This window comes from Cibotium barometz, chromosome 63, assembly GCF_041138505.1.
Source record: "Cibotium barometz isolate CiBa-2024 chromosome 63, ASM4113850v1, whole genome shotgun sequence".
NCBI lineage: Eukaryota > Viridiplantae > Streptophyta > Polypodiopsida > Cyatheales > Cibotiaceae > Cibotium > Cibotium barometz.
The window spans coordinates 1,172,108-1,188,910 of NC_141108.1; positions in this window are offsets into that span (position 1 = coordinate 1,172,108).

Genomic DNA, 16,803 nt, shown 5'->3' on the forward strand with positions numbered 1-16,803 from the left:
TCAATAGCACATAACAGCTGACAATGACAAACATGCTATGCAGTATATAGCACACAATAGCTGAAAAAACACACACATTGTAGTGCAATACCTTACATAGCGCACATTAAAAACATGTGCAAGTACTATGGAGGACTATGTATCACATAATACTAGGAAACAATAGTAGATATATTCTTGGTTGCTATATAGCACATAATAGAAGACAATGACAAACATGCTAGTATAATGCATGGGAGTAGTGCAATACTTGACAATCAATCCCACATGGAATGCGCAATATAGCTCATAATAGCACATTTATGTCAATGCATCTTACACAAGTACAACAAGCACTCAATGTGCTATGTAGTATATAGCACTCAATAGCTGACCAAAAACACACATTCTAGTGTACAACAAGCACTCAATGTGCTATGTAATATATAGCACACAATAGTTGACAAAAACCACACATTCTATTGCATTGTATAGCACACATATGAAGACAACATCACATGTGTGCATTGTATAGCACACATATGAATTCAACATCACATGTGTGCATTGTATAGCACACATATGAAGACAACATCACATGTGCAAGTGCTATTGCTTATGTAACACACATATGAAGACAACATCACATGTGCAAGTGCTATTGCTTATGTAACAGCACAGATGCAAGTGCTATGCAATAACTGGTATACTCCTGGATGCTATATAGCAGACAATACCAAACATGCCAGTGCAATGCATTATATAGCACACAATAGTGGATAATAGCACAGATGCTCTTGGTTGACATACTGGCAAGCAATAGCACAGATGCAACTAGTATGCAATAACTGATATACACCATAGCACAAATGCATGTGGACTGTAGAAAAGAATAGCACCCCATAGTACACCATAGCATAGATGCATCACCTTGTGAATCTCCTGACTACTATATAGCACACAATAGCAGTCGATAACACACATGCCAGTGCACAACATTAGATAGCACATGCTAGTCGACAAGAGAAAACATGCTTACTGTGCTATATAGCATAGGATAGCACTTAATAGCACATACTAGTATGCTATGCAATAACTAGTATGATCTTCTATGCTATATAGCACCATAATAGCACACAATAACAAATATGCTAGTACAGTGCTGTGAATAATCTGCTATAGAATGCTAGTTAGCACACAATAGCAGATAGTTACCCCATTCTACTGAAATGCAGTATATAGCACACATTGAGGACTATAGCAGACATACAAGTGCTATACATTAGTTAACACAAACAAGCAATAAAAGCAAATAGAAGCCTAGTGCTATATTGCACAAAATAGCACATATGCTTTTGATTGCTATTTTGCAACATGCAATAGCATAGATGCAAGTGGGATGCAATACATAACACATAGTAACAGACAATAGCAATGGAAGTTAAGACTGTGACTCCTTATTACTACTTGAGATTCATCTAGCAAGTGCACTAGATTCTCAATGTATCGGCCAGTACGTCGTCGAACGATGCCTTTCTTGTTTGGAGAAACTTGACAACTATCTCCTTCATCTCATCATCTAAGTTGCCATGGATCGATTGTCTCTTACATAAGTCCAATGGTAGCATGCTTGAAGTGCCAACATCATTATCAACTCTGCGCATAGCGGCATAGAGGTTCCGTGGATGAATACCAAGTAGATTGGATACTTCAGTAAGGCTGATACCTTTGTTTCTGTGTCATTAAGTTGCATTAACCCATTCACAAGCTTGGTTAAAGCGCTACATTTCAAGAAACGCTCACATCGTTAGACTTCGGATTCTTCAACGCCTATAGGGAGATCGTAAATGCAGAGAGAATATCAAGGAAGTGATCATGAACTTTATCTTGTGCGCATTGTAAAATGTGTTTGTCATTTAGAACTACCTGGATTACTTCCTTCTCATCTTCTCTTCCATAAACACTCAAATCTAAGATAATGTGGTGAACAATGGTCTCAGAAGACCTCCTTGTTCAATAGTAGGTTCCTCCGTATTGCTTGCACCTTCAACTTGCTTCTGAGTAAGGCATCTTTTTCGATACTCCCTCTTCATCATCATGGCCTCATATTTCCATACTGAAATGATCTCAGCCTCACACCAAGCTATTGCATGCGTTTGAAATTTATTTGTACCTTACATACTGGTGCCTTCAAAACCCGTGCTTCCAAATATGACTCCCCATCTGGCTCATAACAACCCTGTAAAGTGAGAGAGAGAGAGAGTGTGCATGTGAGAGAGAGAGAGAGAGAGAGAGAGAGAGTGTGCATGTGAGAGAGAGAGCTCCAACACTATTGAATTCTCTGTTGCACACAAAGATTATAATTGAGAGAGAAAGAGATATAGAGAGAGAGATTTGCACCCACAGAAGAGAGAGAGAGAGAGAGAGAGAGAGAGAGAGAGAGATGGAAGCCTCTGTGCGGAGCTCTGTGCGTGCTCAAGGTAGAGAAATAAAGAGAGATGGAGTTCTGTGTAAAGAGAGAGAGAGAGAGAGAGAGAGAGAGAGAGTATCTCACGACCACTACTCTCAGAGGAGTGGAGTCATGAAGATGTTTGAGTTGGCTCCACTTTCGTGAAGACGTTTCAGTTGGCTTCACGTTTTTTTTTAAAAGTATTTTGTTAAGATTGAGGCACCCTTTAAATTACCAGTATGAAGTGCCAAATAGCTTCGTCCCTCTGAATCCTTGAAAGAGGTGGGGCTCCTGAGAAAGTGTTCTGTGGGAAGGGTTTTCCTTCACTTTTGAATCTCTTAAGTATCTTGATTCTGATTTGGGCCTTGCTGCCTCTTTGGGGGAGGAAAGTTTGAAGTACTTCTCGGGGTTTCGAATCTTTTAAAGCGAATCTTTTAAAGTTAGAGGGTGTAGGCTTCGGCGAGACCTTGACTACAAAGGCTTTGGCAAAGTCCTTTGCCATTCTTATAGCTTCGGCCATTGAGACAAGTTTTGCATTCTTCACTAAGGTGTCCAATGGCTCGTTCATTCCTCGAATGAATCTGGCCATCAGCTGCTCTTCTCCAATTGCGGGGAATATTTGAGGAGAAGGGCAAAAGCTTGATGGTACTCTTCAATTGTTTGGCTATCTTGCTTTAGTTCCAAGAACTCATTCATTTTAGTTTCAAGGAAGCCCGGAGGACAAAACCTCTTTCTGAGGTAAAAGCTTTAAGATCGGTCCAGGTCTGGGTATTCCGGTCCGGTTAGTCTCGTAGTGATTCCTCCAAGCGACCCTGGCCATTTCCACAATCTTTAACCTCGCGAGAGCCATCTTGCTTCTCTCATTGTAGCTAGTTACATCAAAGTATTCTTCCATAGCCTCAATCCACTTCTCCACTACTTCACCTAACTGCTCCCCTTCACCCTTGAAGGGAGACCAGGTTGGGATCTGTGCAGGGCTTTTCGAACATCAGGATCTAACTCTTCGTCTCGGTTAGAGGATCCGGTTGCCTTGCACGAGCAGCGTGCCTCATGATTTTGACAAAACGAGATTTTCGTCAACTTAACTTTGACAACAGATTTATAGTTATTTAATTTTTACGATTTATTCTTTAAACAGATAATTATTTCATCATACTTCATGAAACAAGATTTACTCTGATAATTTTACTAACCATATTCACAATCATGAAAACAACTTGGAATTTTTTTGCAAAACATCCTTTATTATCAAAAGTTTTCGATATATGCATAGAGCATCACGGCTCCAAAGTAACTGCCTCAATCGCGTACGCATAAAGAAGTAAAACTGCGAAGGAGACATGCCATGATACACACGATTCATTACAAAAAGAGGTGCTGTAATTCTACTTCTAGGGATAAAGTGGCTAAGAAGCCTAAAAACTCGGCATGAAATTCTAAAGTTCCTGGGTGAATGATCAAAGAGATGAACATGCTAAACAAGCCCTAGCCTTATCAGAATCATGGCTAAGGAAATATTTTTCCTGAGCCTCTACTACTGACATTAATACATCGTCCTCCAAGGAACCACATATATCGACGTCGCTCAATAGGATCACAAAAGTAAAGACTCTCAAAATGACGTGCGAGTCTCACTCTGCTTACTCGGGTCGTAGCAGAGTTTGTGATGTCCCTAACCCCACTGCGCAACGAATTCAAGGGTTCTAGCAGCAGAAGTAGCACTTCTTGCACGGGGCAGGGTCTTACACTCGGGGCCTCGTCCTCCATGGATATCCGGACAAGAGACTAATCCATCAGTTCTTCCAAAACCGATCTTGGAAAAACCTCCCTTGCCCGAAAAGCACGGGCGATTCTTCCAGGATTACTTTTCTCTAACGTAGTCAAAAGCCTTAACTAACTGAACTAATCTGACCAAACCCGTAAGTCCCAAGTCAGGGAAAAGATTGCACTTGGATCATAGAGACCAATGCTTTTTTCCTCATTGAGAGGCACAGCCGTTGATTCTTTTCCATAGAACAATTTTTGTCCGAGATTTATTTCATCTATCGTACAATAACAGAATTGAGTCTTAATTTAAGGATTCATCAATCCAGCCTAACCCCATCTAGTCTCACGGGTTAGCCAACCGCCAAAAACCACTGTAGTGATGGGATCCAATTAAGAATTTGGTTAGGTTTTGTCCCGGATACTAGAAAAAAGAGTTCCCAGGCCCCCTAGCCGGATATTCATGCAAACTTAAAACTAGTCACACCACTTACACACCCAATATCAAATTGCCTTTTTCTCAGCATCAACTATCTTTAAAACAATCATTTAATGAAACCATTGTGTCACTGATCACAATCCTCAAAATCTCCGATTGAATTCTAATTTCCAATCATTCCTTCATCGGTGTACCTATGGCATCATTAGCAACTAGAACGCTCACCACATGTTCACTCAGGGGCCTTTTCGATAGTTCCTAGCTCATAGTAACCGGCAATATATTCACATATCAAAATGGAATCTCCGTTGAAGATGAGCAAGATCAACCAACGGATCCATATAAAAGAGCCATGGACTCATTCATTGAGGACCAGCAAGGTCAACCAACCAGATCCATGCCCGAATTTAGAAAACAACTCTTACTCCTTGTTCCCATATCTTCCCCGACAGCAAGATCAACCAACGGATCCATATAAAAGAGCCATGGACTCATTCATTGAGGACCAGCAAGGTCAACCAACCAGATCCATGCCCGAATTTAGAAAACAACTCTTACTCCTTGTTCCCATATCAGCACCCCCTAGGATCCTTCGCGGGTGACGTAGCGCATCAATCCACATCATCCATACATCCATTCACATCATCCATACATCCACACATCAATCCACATCATCCATACATCCATTCACGTCAATCCACATTACCCACACATCAATCCATATCATCCATACATCCATCCACATCAATCCACATTTTTCACTCATCTATCCACATCAATTCACACGTCAATCCACATTTTTCACTCATCTATCCACATCAATTCACACGTCAATCCACATTACCCACACATCAATCCACATCATCCATACATCCATCCACATCCATCTACATCAATCCACATTATCCACTCATCCATCCACATAAATCCACATTACCCACACATCAATCCACATCAATCCACACGTCAATCCACATCAATCCACACGTCAATCCACATTACCCACACATCAATCCACATCATCCATACATCCATCCACATCATCCACATCAATCCACATTATCCACTCATCCATCCACATCATCCACATCAATCCACATTACCCACACATCAATCCACATTACCCACACATCCATCCACATCAATCCACATTACCCACACATCAATCCACATTACCCACACATCAATCCACATCATCCATACATCCATCCACATCATCCACAGCAATCCACATTATCCACTCACCCATCCACATCAATCCACATTCCCCACACATCAATCCACATCAATCCACATTCATTTCATAAGTATTCCCATTCTCATCTAATAATATCTTTTTCTAACTCATCACTTATTTCCTCATTTATCCTCATCAGATCACATCTACTTGCATCTACCCATACATCTCATCACTTCACATCCATCCACATCATCTACATCAATCCACATTATCCACTCATCCATCCACATAAATCCACATTACCCACACATCAATCCACATCAATCCACACGTCAATCCACATTACCCACACATCAATCCACATCATCCATAAATCCATCCACATCATCCACATCAATCCACATTATCCACTCATCCATCCACATCAATCCACATTACCCACACATCAATCCACATCAATCCTCATTAGCCACACATCAATCCACATCAATCTACACATCAATCCATATTACCCACACATCAATCCACATCATCCATACATCCATCCACATCAATCCACATTATCCACTCACCCATCCACATTCCCCACATATCAATCCACATTCATTTCATAAGTATTCCCATTCTTATCTAATCATATCTTTTTCTAACTCATCACTTATTTCCTCATTTATCCTCATCAGATCACATCTACTTGCATCTACCCATACATCTCATTACTTCACATACATTAACATCTATCGCATCTTATCACATCCATTTCACATCACATCTCATTCATTCACATCCCGATTCACATGCTAACACATTCATTCACGTTCCTTATCGTTCATTCACATCCCGATTCACATGTTATCACATTCATTCACGTCCCTTATCATTCATTCACATCCCAATTCACATGTTATCACATTCATTCACATCCCTTATTGTTCATTCACATCCCGATTCACATGTTATCACATTCATTCAGGTCCCTTATCGTTCATTCACATCTCGATTCACATGTTATCACATTCATTCACATCCTATATGATTCATTTACATCCTGATTTACATGACATCACATCTCATCTATTCATTCACATTTATCAAATTCGCATCACATATCATCACATCTATTTACCTTTCATTCTCATTACTTCTATTCTCATCACATCCATCCATCCATTCTTTCCCATCTATCTGATTCGCATTACATCTCATCACATCTATTCACCTCACAATCTCGTCACTCCTATTCTCATCGCATCCATCCATCCATTTATTCCCATCTATCTGATTCGCATCACATATCATCACAACTATTTACCTCTCATTCTCATCACATCCATCCTCTATTCATTCTCATCTATCTGATTCTCATCACGTCCATCCTCTATTCATTCTCATCTATCTGATTCATATCACATCTTATTACATCTATTTATAGAATGTAAGAGAATTCTTATTTTTGATATAAAGATTCTTTATGCATCTATTTATGCATAAGAACAACTTCAGTGGGAAATAACACTTTTAAACAAATCCGTTTATGCATCGATTTATGCATAAGAACAACTTCAGTGGGAAATAACACTTTTATAAAAATCCGTTTATGCATCTATTTATGCATAAAATCAATTTTAAAGAGAATAAAACTTTTGAAATTAAAAAAAATCTTTTATGCATCTTTCCATGCATAAAATCAAAATTGATGAGAATAACTCTTTTAAAATAAAAATAAATTTCTTTATGCATCTTTCTATGCATAAAATCAAAATTGATGAGAATAACTCTTGTAAAATAAAAATAAATTTCTTTATTCATCTTTCTATGCATAAAATCAAAAATGATGAGAATAACTCTTTTGAAATATTTTTTTTTTTCTTCATGCATCTTTCTATGCATAAAATCAAAATTGATGAGAATAACTCTTTTGAAATAAAAAATAAATTTCTTTATGCATCTTTCTATGCATAAAATTAAAATTTAATAAAAGTAACGCTTTTAAAAAAAATCTTTTATGCATAAACTCAATTTTAATGAAAGTAACACTTGTATAAAAAAAATTCTTTTATGCATATTTTTATGCATAAAAATCAATTTTGAGAAAAGTAACACTTTTATAATCAAAATATTCCCAATATGCATCTTTCTATGCATAGAAATTAATTCTAATGAAAATAACACTTTTATTACAAAAATATTTTTGATATGCATTTTTCTATGCATAGAATAAAAATAAGACTTTTAGAATACACAAGCGGTGGGGATTACTCTTTTTGAATAATAAAAGATAAAACTTATTTCACAAAATTTTAAAAAAATTACCATAACCTCCTTTGTATGGCTAACCATTTTTTCATTTTTTTCATTCTCAAGTTACTTAGAAATTATCCCAAATGGTTTAAAGCATTCTAAACTAATCAAATTCCACTTTTTAAAGAGAAACAATATGAAAAGTTTAGTTCTAACAATTTGATTACACATCTAGGATAGAGAAAGGCTGAATTCAAGAATGAAGAGAGGGGGAAAGGCTTTCCAACAAGGCATAGCATCATTTTTCATTTTAAAGAAAATAAAAGTTAGAAAACCATTGAATGGAATAAAGAAAAAGTTGGATTTCTAGCTTACATGAATTTTTGTGAGCTTTCCTTTGGCTTGATGGTTTGAGGGATCTACTCTTATTTGCAACAAGAGTGTCCACCAATTCTTTTGAAGAGGAAATGGTCAAAAACTAATGAATTTTCAATAAATTCACTGTTTTTGGCTCTCGGGAGGAGTAGACTAACAGTGCATAAACACTATTAACCATTTACAAAGGGGGAGGCTTCATTTATAGGAAAAAGTGAGTCTCTAACCAAGCAAACTAATTCTAGAATTTTTCAGATCAGTTTGGTCAATTTTTGACCATTTTTAGGTTAGTTTAGCTTACTTTTTGGATCTAGTTGAAGCAAGAGAGGAGAGATGAAAATATCTCATTATTTGTGAGTTTAAAACTCAACCACACATGTGAAATAGGCGCCTTCTTCATGAGGGGAGTTCCCCCACACTAAGGTGTCAAAAATGCATCATTTCTTCTAAATATCTCTTCTTTTTTAACTAATAATGTTGTCCTTAGTCAACTCTTTATCTTATGTGAGTATTTACTCATTTTTGGGGGGATTTCCTTTTATTCTTCAATATACTCCTTACTACATTTGGATTAATCTAATTGGCCCATAGGAACCTTATTTCAAAAATTTCAAAAAATCTGGACACTTAGGCTAAGGTTCTTTTTACCTGATTTCAATTTTTTCTAATTGCACATTGGAAATTTCTTTTTGAATATTTGTTTTAGGGGAAACCATTTTAGACAATAGGAGGATTTTTATATCCAACAATATCTCAATTTTGAATTACCTCCCTCTAGACATTTTCTCTCTCTAGGCCAAAATAGGGTTAGGAGAGAGGGGAATAATTATAAGATCAGAAGGGGAGGTTTTTACACCTACACACCTCAAAAGCAGGAGGGAGGAATCTTACATCCTACCCCACTTAAAAAACGCAAGATGTCCTCATCTCGCAAAATTAGAGGAGAACTCTTTTCCTTAAGATCCAACTAATTCTTGGGTTCCTTATAGTCTCGTGAACCCAACAGAATCCTGGGATAAAGATCCCTTATATAAAACTCATCAATTAGATAATAATTCACTCAAATCATATCATTCAAATCCTTATCACAATAGTGGTACATTAGACTGAATTTTCTATCTGAACAGTCCTTCATGGAAATTTTCAATAATACAGATTTTTAATTATACAGATTTTTAATTTGACATCCCTTAACTTGATCCACTGGGTCAAGTGTTAACAGCAGCAATCTGCCAGCACAATCCACTAATTATACAGATTTTTAATTTGACATCCCTTAACTTGATCCACTGGGTCAAATGTTAACAGCAGCAATCTGCCAGCACAATCCACTAATCTCATAGTGATTTGCTGAAGTCATTAACGTCATTCTAGCTACGAACATCATCACAGGGACTCGTCCCATTCATCCTCATTAAGGTTTTGCTTAGTTTATTACATTTCAACCAAAATTCAGGAATCTTCATTTTTCAATCAGAATCCAAATCAACTCATCAGTTCTCAACCAGAATTTAAAATCATATCAGCCACATTCGAATTCATCATCTGGATAGTATTAATGCTGATAATTTCAAGTCTTAGATTTGATAAAAAAACAGAAGCAGGAGGGAACACACACAAGAGAAGCAAACCCTAATCCATATCCAATCAATCATAAAGAAGGAGAGAAGCCATAGTCACTATCTCTCTCACACACACAAAAAGAGAACACAACCTAGTGTTATGTCCACACTACAAAGTAAACCTAATGTAATGTCCACACCACACATGACCAGCTGGACGCGGTCATAAACACACCACACGATATCTATCTACCATACTGTCACTCTGTCAGCACCCATGTGCTATCCTCCAGCTGTATACGAGCTTGACATTTCAACACTCCCCCTCAAGCTCGACATGTCCATCTCTAGGACTCCCAATCTAGTACGGAAATACTCGAACTTATCCTTACCAAGTGCTTTGGTAAAGATATCTGCAACCTGCTCATCTGTCTGCACATATGTCAAATCAACATGCCCATCTAGCACTTTCTCTCTGATGAAGTGATAGTGGACCTCAATATGTTTGGTCCTGGCATGATAAACTGGGTTACTAGCAAGCTGAATACTACTCATGTTGTCACAATGAATGACAACTCTCATATCACTCTGTAACCTGACATCATCTAGCAACTTCTTCAACCACATAGCCTCACATGCAGCTATGGTTGCTATGGCTGCTCCACGATACTCTGCCTCTGTGGGGTGGTAAATAAAGCAACTGTAGGTTGCTTTTTACTGCTCCAACTCACAGCTCCACTACCAAGGCTGAAAACATAGCCACTGGTAGACCTCCTATCATATGCACTACTACCGGCCCAATCTGCATCTGTATATCCATAGACATGCATGTCTTTTCCTGCCTCATAGAAAAGACCATAATGCTATGGTTGCTATGGCTGCTCCACGATACTCTGCCTCTGTGGGGCTATGGTTGCTATGGCTGCTCCACGATACTCTGCCTCTGTGGGGTGGTAAATAAAGCAACTGTAGGTTGCTTTTTACTGCTCCAACTCACAGCTCCACTACCAAGGCTGAAAACATAGCCACTGGTAGACCTCCTGTCATATGCACTACTACCGGCCCAATCTGCATCTGTATATCCATAGACATGCATGTCTTTTCCTGCCTCATAGAAAAGACCATAATGCACGGTAGTTTTGACGTATCTCAGAATGCGTCTCACAACATCCAAGTGAGGTTTACGAGGACTTTGCATAAACTGACTCACCAAACCAACTGCATAACTGAGATCTGGCCTCGTAATGGTCATGTAGATAAGGCTACCAACCATTTTCCTGTACATGGTGATATCATCAAGCTCATCACCCAAATCAGCCCTAAGCTTCATGTTTTGCTCTAATGGTGTCAACATTGGTTTGCATGCTGTCATACCATACTTTGCCAGCATGTCAAGTGCATATTGCCTTTGCACCAACCATATACCCTTGCTTGTTCTAATCACCTCAATGCCAAGAAAGAACCTTAAATCACCAAGGTCTTTCATATCAAACTCTTTGCATAAAGAGGCCTTAACCTCATCAATGCCTTTCCCACAATCACCTGTGATAATCAAATCATCAACATAAATGACTATCATCACGATACCATCATGTGTCTTCTTCACATAAAGTGAAGAGTCTGCATTTCCAACCACAAATCCAATACTGACAAGATATCTGCTGATCTTGTCACTCCAAGCACGAGGTGCTTGCTTCAAACCATAGATTGCTTTCTTTAACCTACAAACAAAAGTCGGATATTTTGGATGTACATATCCTTCTGGCTGTTCCATGTACACCTCTTCTTGTAGGTCACCATTCAAGAAAGCATTTTTTACATCCATTTGATGTAAAGCCCAACCTTTTTGTGCTGCTAGTGCAATGATAGACCTCACTGTAGCCATCTTAGCCACTGGACTGAAAGTTTCATCATAATCAAGACCATAAGTTTGTGCATATCCTTTAGCAACCAGCCTTGCCTTATGTCTCTCTAGGCTGCCATCTGACTTGCACTTTACCTTATACACCCATTTGCAACCAATTGCATTCTTTCCTTGAGGAGGTAACTCAGCCAATTCCCATGTATCATTTTTGTCCAAAGCATCCATCTCTTCATCCATGGCTTTCTCCCATACATGCTCTCCAATAGCCTCTGTATAGCATGTAGGTTCCACATGCTTTACCATAGATGTCATGTATGCATAGTGCATAGCAAAATCTCTATATGTCAATCTTTCAACTGGATATTTGACTCTCTGGGATCTCCGCAATGCATGCGGGTCACTCTGTACACCTGTAACACGAGCATGTGGTGGCACATATCTGTCCTGCCTAGCACCAGGTGTGCGTAAAACAGGTATGCCGAGCTCCTCATCCAAACTCTCTGAGCTAGAGGACTCATAACCTGTGATTCCAATTCCTTCGACTTTCTTCTTGCCTTTATCCATAGCACTACTCCCAGTGCTCACACTCTCATGCCTCAAACGTCCTGACCATGGACGTACACTGCTACTCTCAGCTTCTGCTGAGAGTAGGCTGCTGGCCCAGACATAGTAGTAGAACTAGAACTTGCTTGTGATGGCAAGTTCACAGGCACATTAGCCTCAAGTGTGTCAATGACTCCCTCATCTTTTGCTTTGTACCAACTAGCAAGCTCATCAAACACCACATCTCGTGAGATGACTACTTGTCTAGTTTGAGGGTTATAACATTTATAGGCCTTTTGATCTTGTGCATATCCAACAAATACACATTTCTCTGCCTTAGGATCCAACTTCCGTCTTCTTTCATCAGGCACATGGACATAAGCTACGCATCCAAAGACTTTGAGATGTCCAATGTCTGGCCTGTAACCTGTAAGCCGCATCTCTGGCGTGCTTCCATGAATGGCTGCTGTAGGTGTTTTATTCAGGATATACACTGCAGTAGCACATGCTTCTGCCCAATAGTAATCTGGCATGCTCTTTTCATTGAGCATTGCCCTTGCCACTTCACATATGACTCGATTCTTTCTCTCAGCCACACCATTCTGCTGAGGTGTATACCTGCATGTCAACTGTCTCCTTATCCCATGCTTCCGCAAGAAATGCTCAAAAGCTTTTGAGGTGTATTCACCACCTCCATCTGTTCTCAGACACTTAATCCAATTGCCATATTGTTTTTCTACAAGAGCTTTGAAATCCATGAATTTTTCCAGCACTTCACTCTTCTCTCTCAAAAAATATATCCATGTCATCCTGCTGAAGTCATCTATAAATGTCACATAGTATAGACTTCCTTTGATAGATGGGTTTTGTGCTGGGCCCCATACATCACTGTGCACTATCTCAAGTGGTCTATTACTCATGTTTCCTTCTCTAGGAAACCTCAACCTTGCCTGCTTCCCAAACTGACAGGCTTCACAAACATGCATATGTCCACAAAACAGCCATTCTCATTGAATCTTACTTGTAATCCCTGCTCAACCATTTGGCCTACTGATGCCAAATTCTTTGTGATGGATGGTACATATAACACTTCTGACATATTCTTCACATTTCCATCATGCATCCTCAAAGGCACACTGCCAACATGTGTTATAAGATGCTGAGTATCATCTCCTGTGACTACATAACCATTTGTATCCAATGGTTGCATCTTCTCAAACCACTCCCCATGACATGTCATGTGGTTTGAGGCACCTGAATCCATATACCATGACTCATCTCCTGCATTCTGAGAATCCATTGTCCCCATAATGTGCATTGCAAAAAGATGATTTGAACTCCCATCATTGTTACTAGTAGATGCATAATTTCCATGTTGTGGTCTTCCATTCCTCACATCATTCTGCTTTTTGTAACAATCTTTTGCCAAGTTTGCCACAATAGTGACATTCAATCCCATTCAAATTTTGTTGAGGACCTTGCCATCGTCCTCTACCACGAGCACCTGTTCCAAATCTCCCCCTATGGGATTGAAATCCACGACCTCCACGTGATCCAAATGATGACTGTGAATTCTGAAAATTCTGATTTGATTGTGGTTGAGTAGACCTGTCATTCCAACCACGTCCTCCACGGCCTCGAGGGGTAAATCTCCCCCTGCCTCAAAAGCCTCTAGATGAGTAAAAAGCCTGATTCCTTGCATGTTCATCATTGCTTGACGAGGATGCACCACCTGTAACACTCATACCACCAAGGCCAAGCTTCAATTCCTCCACAATGAGCAATGACACAAGCTCATTTAAGTCTGGCATTCCTCCCAACCTTACTGAGATGGAAGTGTCAAAAGATTTGTATTCTTTGCCTAAACCACCTGTAACACTCATACCACCAAGGCCAAGCTTCAATTCCTCCACAATGAGCAATGACACAAGCTCATTAAAGTCTGGCATTCCTCCCAACCTTACTGAGATGGAAGTGTCAAAAGATTTGTATTCTTTGCCTAAACCACGCAATGTGAGAGCAACCAAATCATCATCATCCATTGGGGCATGGATTGATGACAAGGAATCTGCATAACCCTTGATTTCCTGAACATACTCATGTATACTCCGATTCCTTCGTGTTACACTGTGAATCTGTTGCTTTAGTTGTATCTTCCTTGCACCAGTGTGTCTGTCTCATACATTCGGCACAATATACCCCATGCTTCTTTCGGTGTATCTGCATCTTGGATGTGAATAAGCAAGGCATCTGTTACACATATGGAAAAATAATGCAACACCTTCGAAGACCGCTCTACCCATTGCTTGTGAGCCAGTAAAATTGAGCATTATTTGGTTGAGGAGGTAGGTATGGCTCCGGTTCTTCCTCCGACGAGACTCCATAAACCTTTGCCTTTCAAAAAACTCTTCATTCGAAACTTCCACACTTGAAAGTTAGTGCGATCAAGCTTCTCTCCAACAATCTGTATCGGACCATCTCCCACTGTTGCAAAAATATAGTAGATGTACCCCTTTGACAAGTTGTATGCCGGACCTGTAAAGCTTCAAATCTCTCCAAATCACATCAAATGCTTGCAAATTGTGTGCATTAACATCCCACAATGATGCATCAACAATGTGCACTCGATCAAAGTTGAAACCAAATGATACTCCTTCACAAAAAAAATTTTGGTTTTTTTCTCGCCAGTAATTTCTCGCCAGTAACCAGTCAAGATTATGCTCTAAATCCTTAAAATCTTGTCCAAATTCAATGATTCAACTTGCATTGGCTTCCCAACACATTGCTCCAACATATCCTAGAAGGATTTGATCAAATTCTTCAAGATGAATGAGAACCACCAATTTTTGTAGCTCCCTGGTTTGCTTTTTTCTGCATCTGTCAGGTACCACCTCTCACTAAAAGTACTCTATCTCCTTCAAATCTCATCCAAATTCAAAAATTTTTGAATCAAAAGTTTAGCAACTCATAGGACTTTACTTGTACCAAAGGAATTAGGCCAATTTGATATAGACAAGGATTAATGCTTTGATTAAAAATGCTTTGTTTCTGGATAGACTTTCTGCAAACCTGCACACCTCTGATAAATCACTTCAATGAGCTCCAAATACATCAAGTAAGCTGCCCCAAATGTTATCTAGCTCTCTATCACACTTTTGCTAAGTACTCCAAGCTTTAAAGCATCCAATTTGGTGTCCAAATGAGTGAATTAGACATTAATCATTGCAAACTGTCCAAGTATCTGCTTCTTTATGCGCCGCCTGCTCCTGAGGGCTGTAGAAGAAGGGCAAATGCTCATTGACATCATCAGCACCTTAGCAATGACCTAAACTAACATGTGCTTGAAGGGTTTGGCTCAATTCTTCCTCTAGCTTCCGCAATCGATCCTCCACCGGGCATATGTTCTCTGTTTTTTGTAGAGTCCAAAAAACCAGAATTTTTTTCTTCACAAATTGCCTGTAATGCATCAATTTTCATGCAATGGTTTGCTCCAGTGTTGCTAATACATGTGCCCTTTCACAATACATGAGAACCTTTGTGTTTCCTTTGTATTTGCACCAATACTTTTGTCAAAATACATTCCTTCACAAGCTTCCATGAAAGCTTCAAAACCAGAAATTTTCTGTAAGATTCTCCCCCAGCCTTCGAGGTATACAGGAGTAAGAATCTCCCTTTTTGATCTTATAATTATTCCCTCTCTAAAATAAAAGAAAGATTCTATTTAAAAAAGGAAGAACCTTTTTCCTGAATACTTCTCAAGAGTCCCACCTGTTTTAAGGATTCAGAACAACGAGTTCAGAAGTGAGAATCGATGTTTTGGATATCAAGGTTTTGGTCTCGAGTACGACCCAAAAGAAGTTCTTTATCTCTTGGGAAGTATAAGAAGTTATCTCCCAGATATTGTGGACCAAAGAAAGTAGGTGATTTAACTTACGAACTTCTTTTATCTCCTCATCTCAAAGTTCTTAATGCCTTCTATAGAAAATTGTGCCAAACCCAAATCATGGAAAGACGGTAAAACTTCAGTGGCAAGTTACCGTTGGCTTCTAAGTTACGCTAGCTCCTTCCTTTATATAAGTCGTAACTTTTACTTGTCGCTCACAGTAATCTTACTTCCATCGATCTCCTTTCTTTCTTAATCTCCTTCATGGCTTGGCAACAAGAACTAGTTTTATCCATAATGATTCCTCACCTTCAAGACGCAAGTGAATCTGTAAAGAAGGATTTTATAGAGCAGTATGAGCGCTCACTTTTCCCTCACTTGGGAACTTCTGTAGCGCAAACCAAATGGCGGACCTATCAAAACATAACTAGGGTAACACCCTGGGGTCAGTAGCACTTTCATAACAATGTCCGCTTGGCCATGGTTATTGAAGCTTTGGGTTTGGGTCCCCGATACTACTGCGT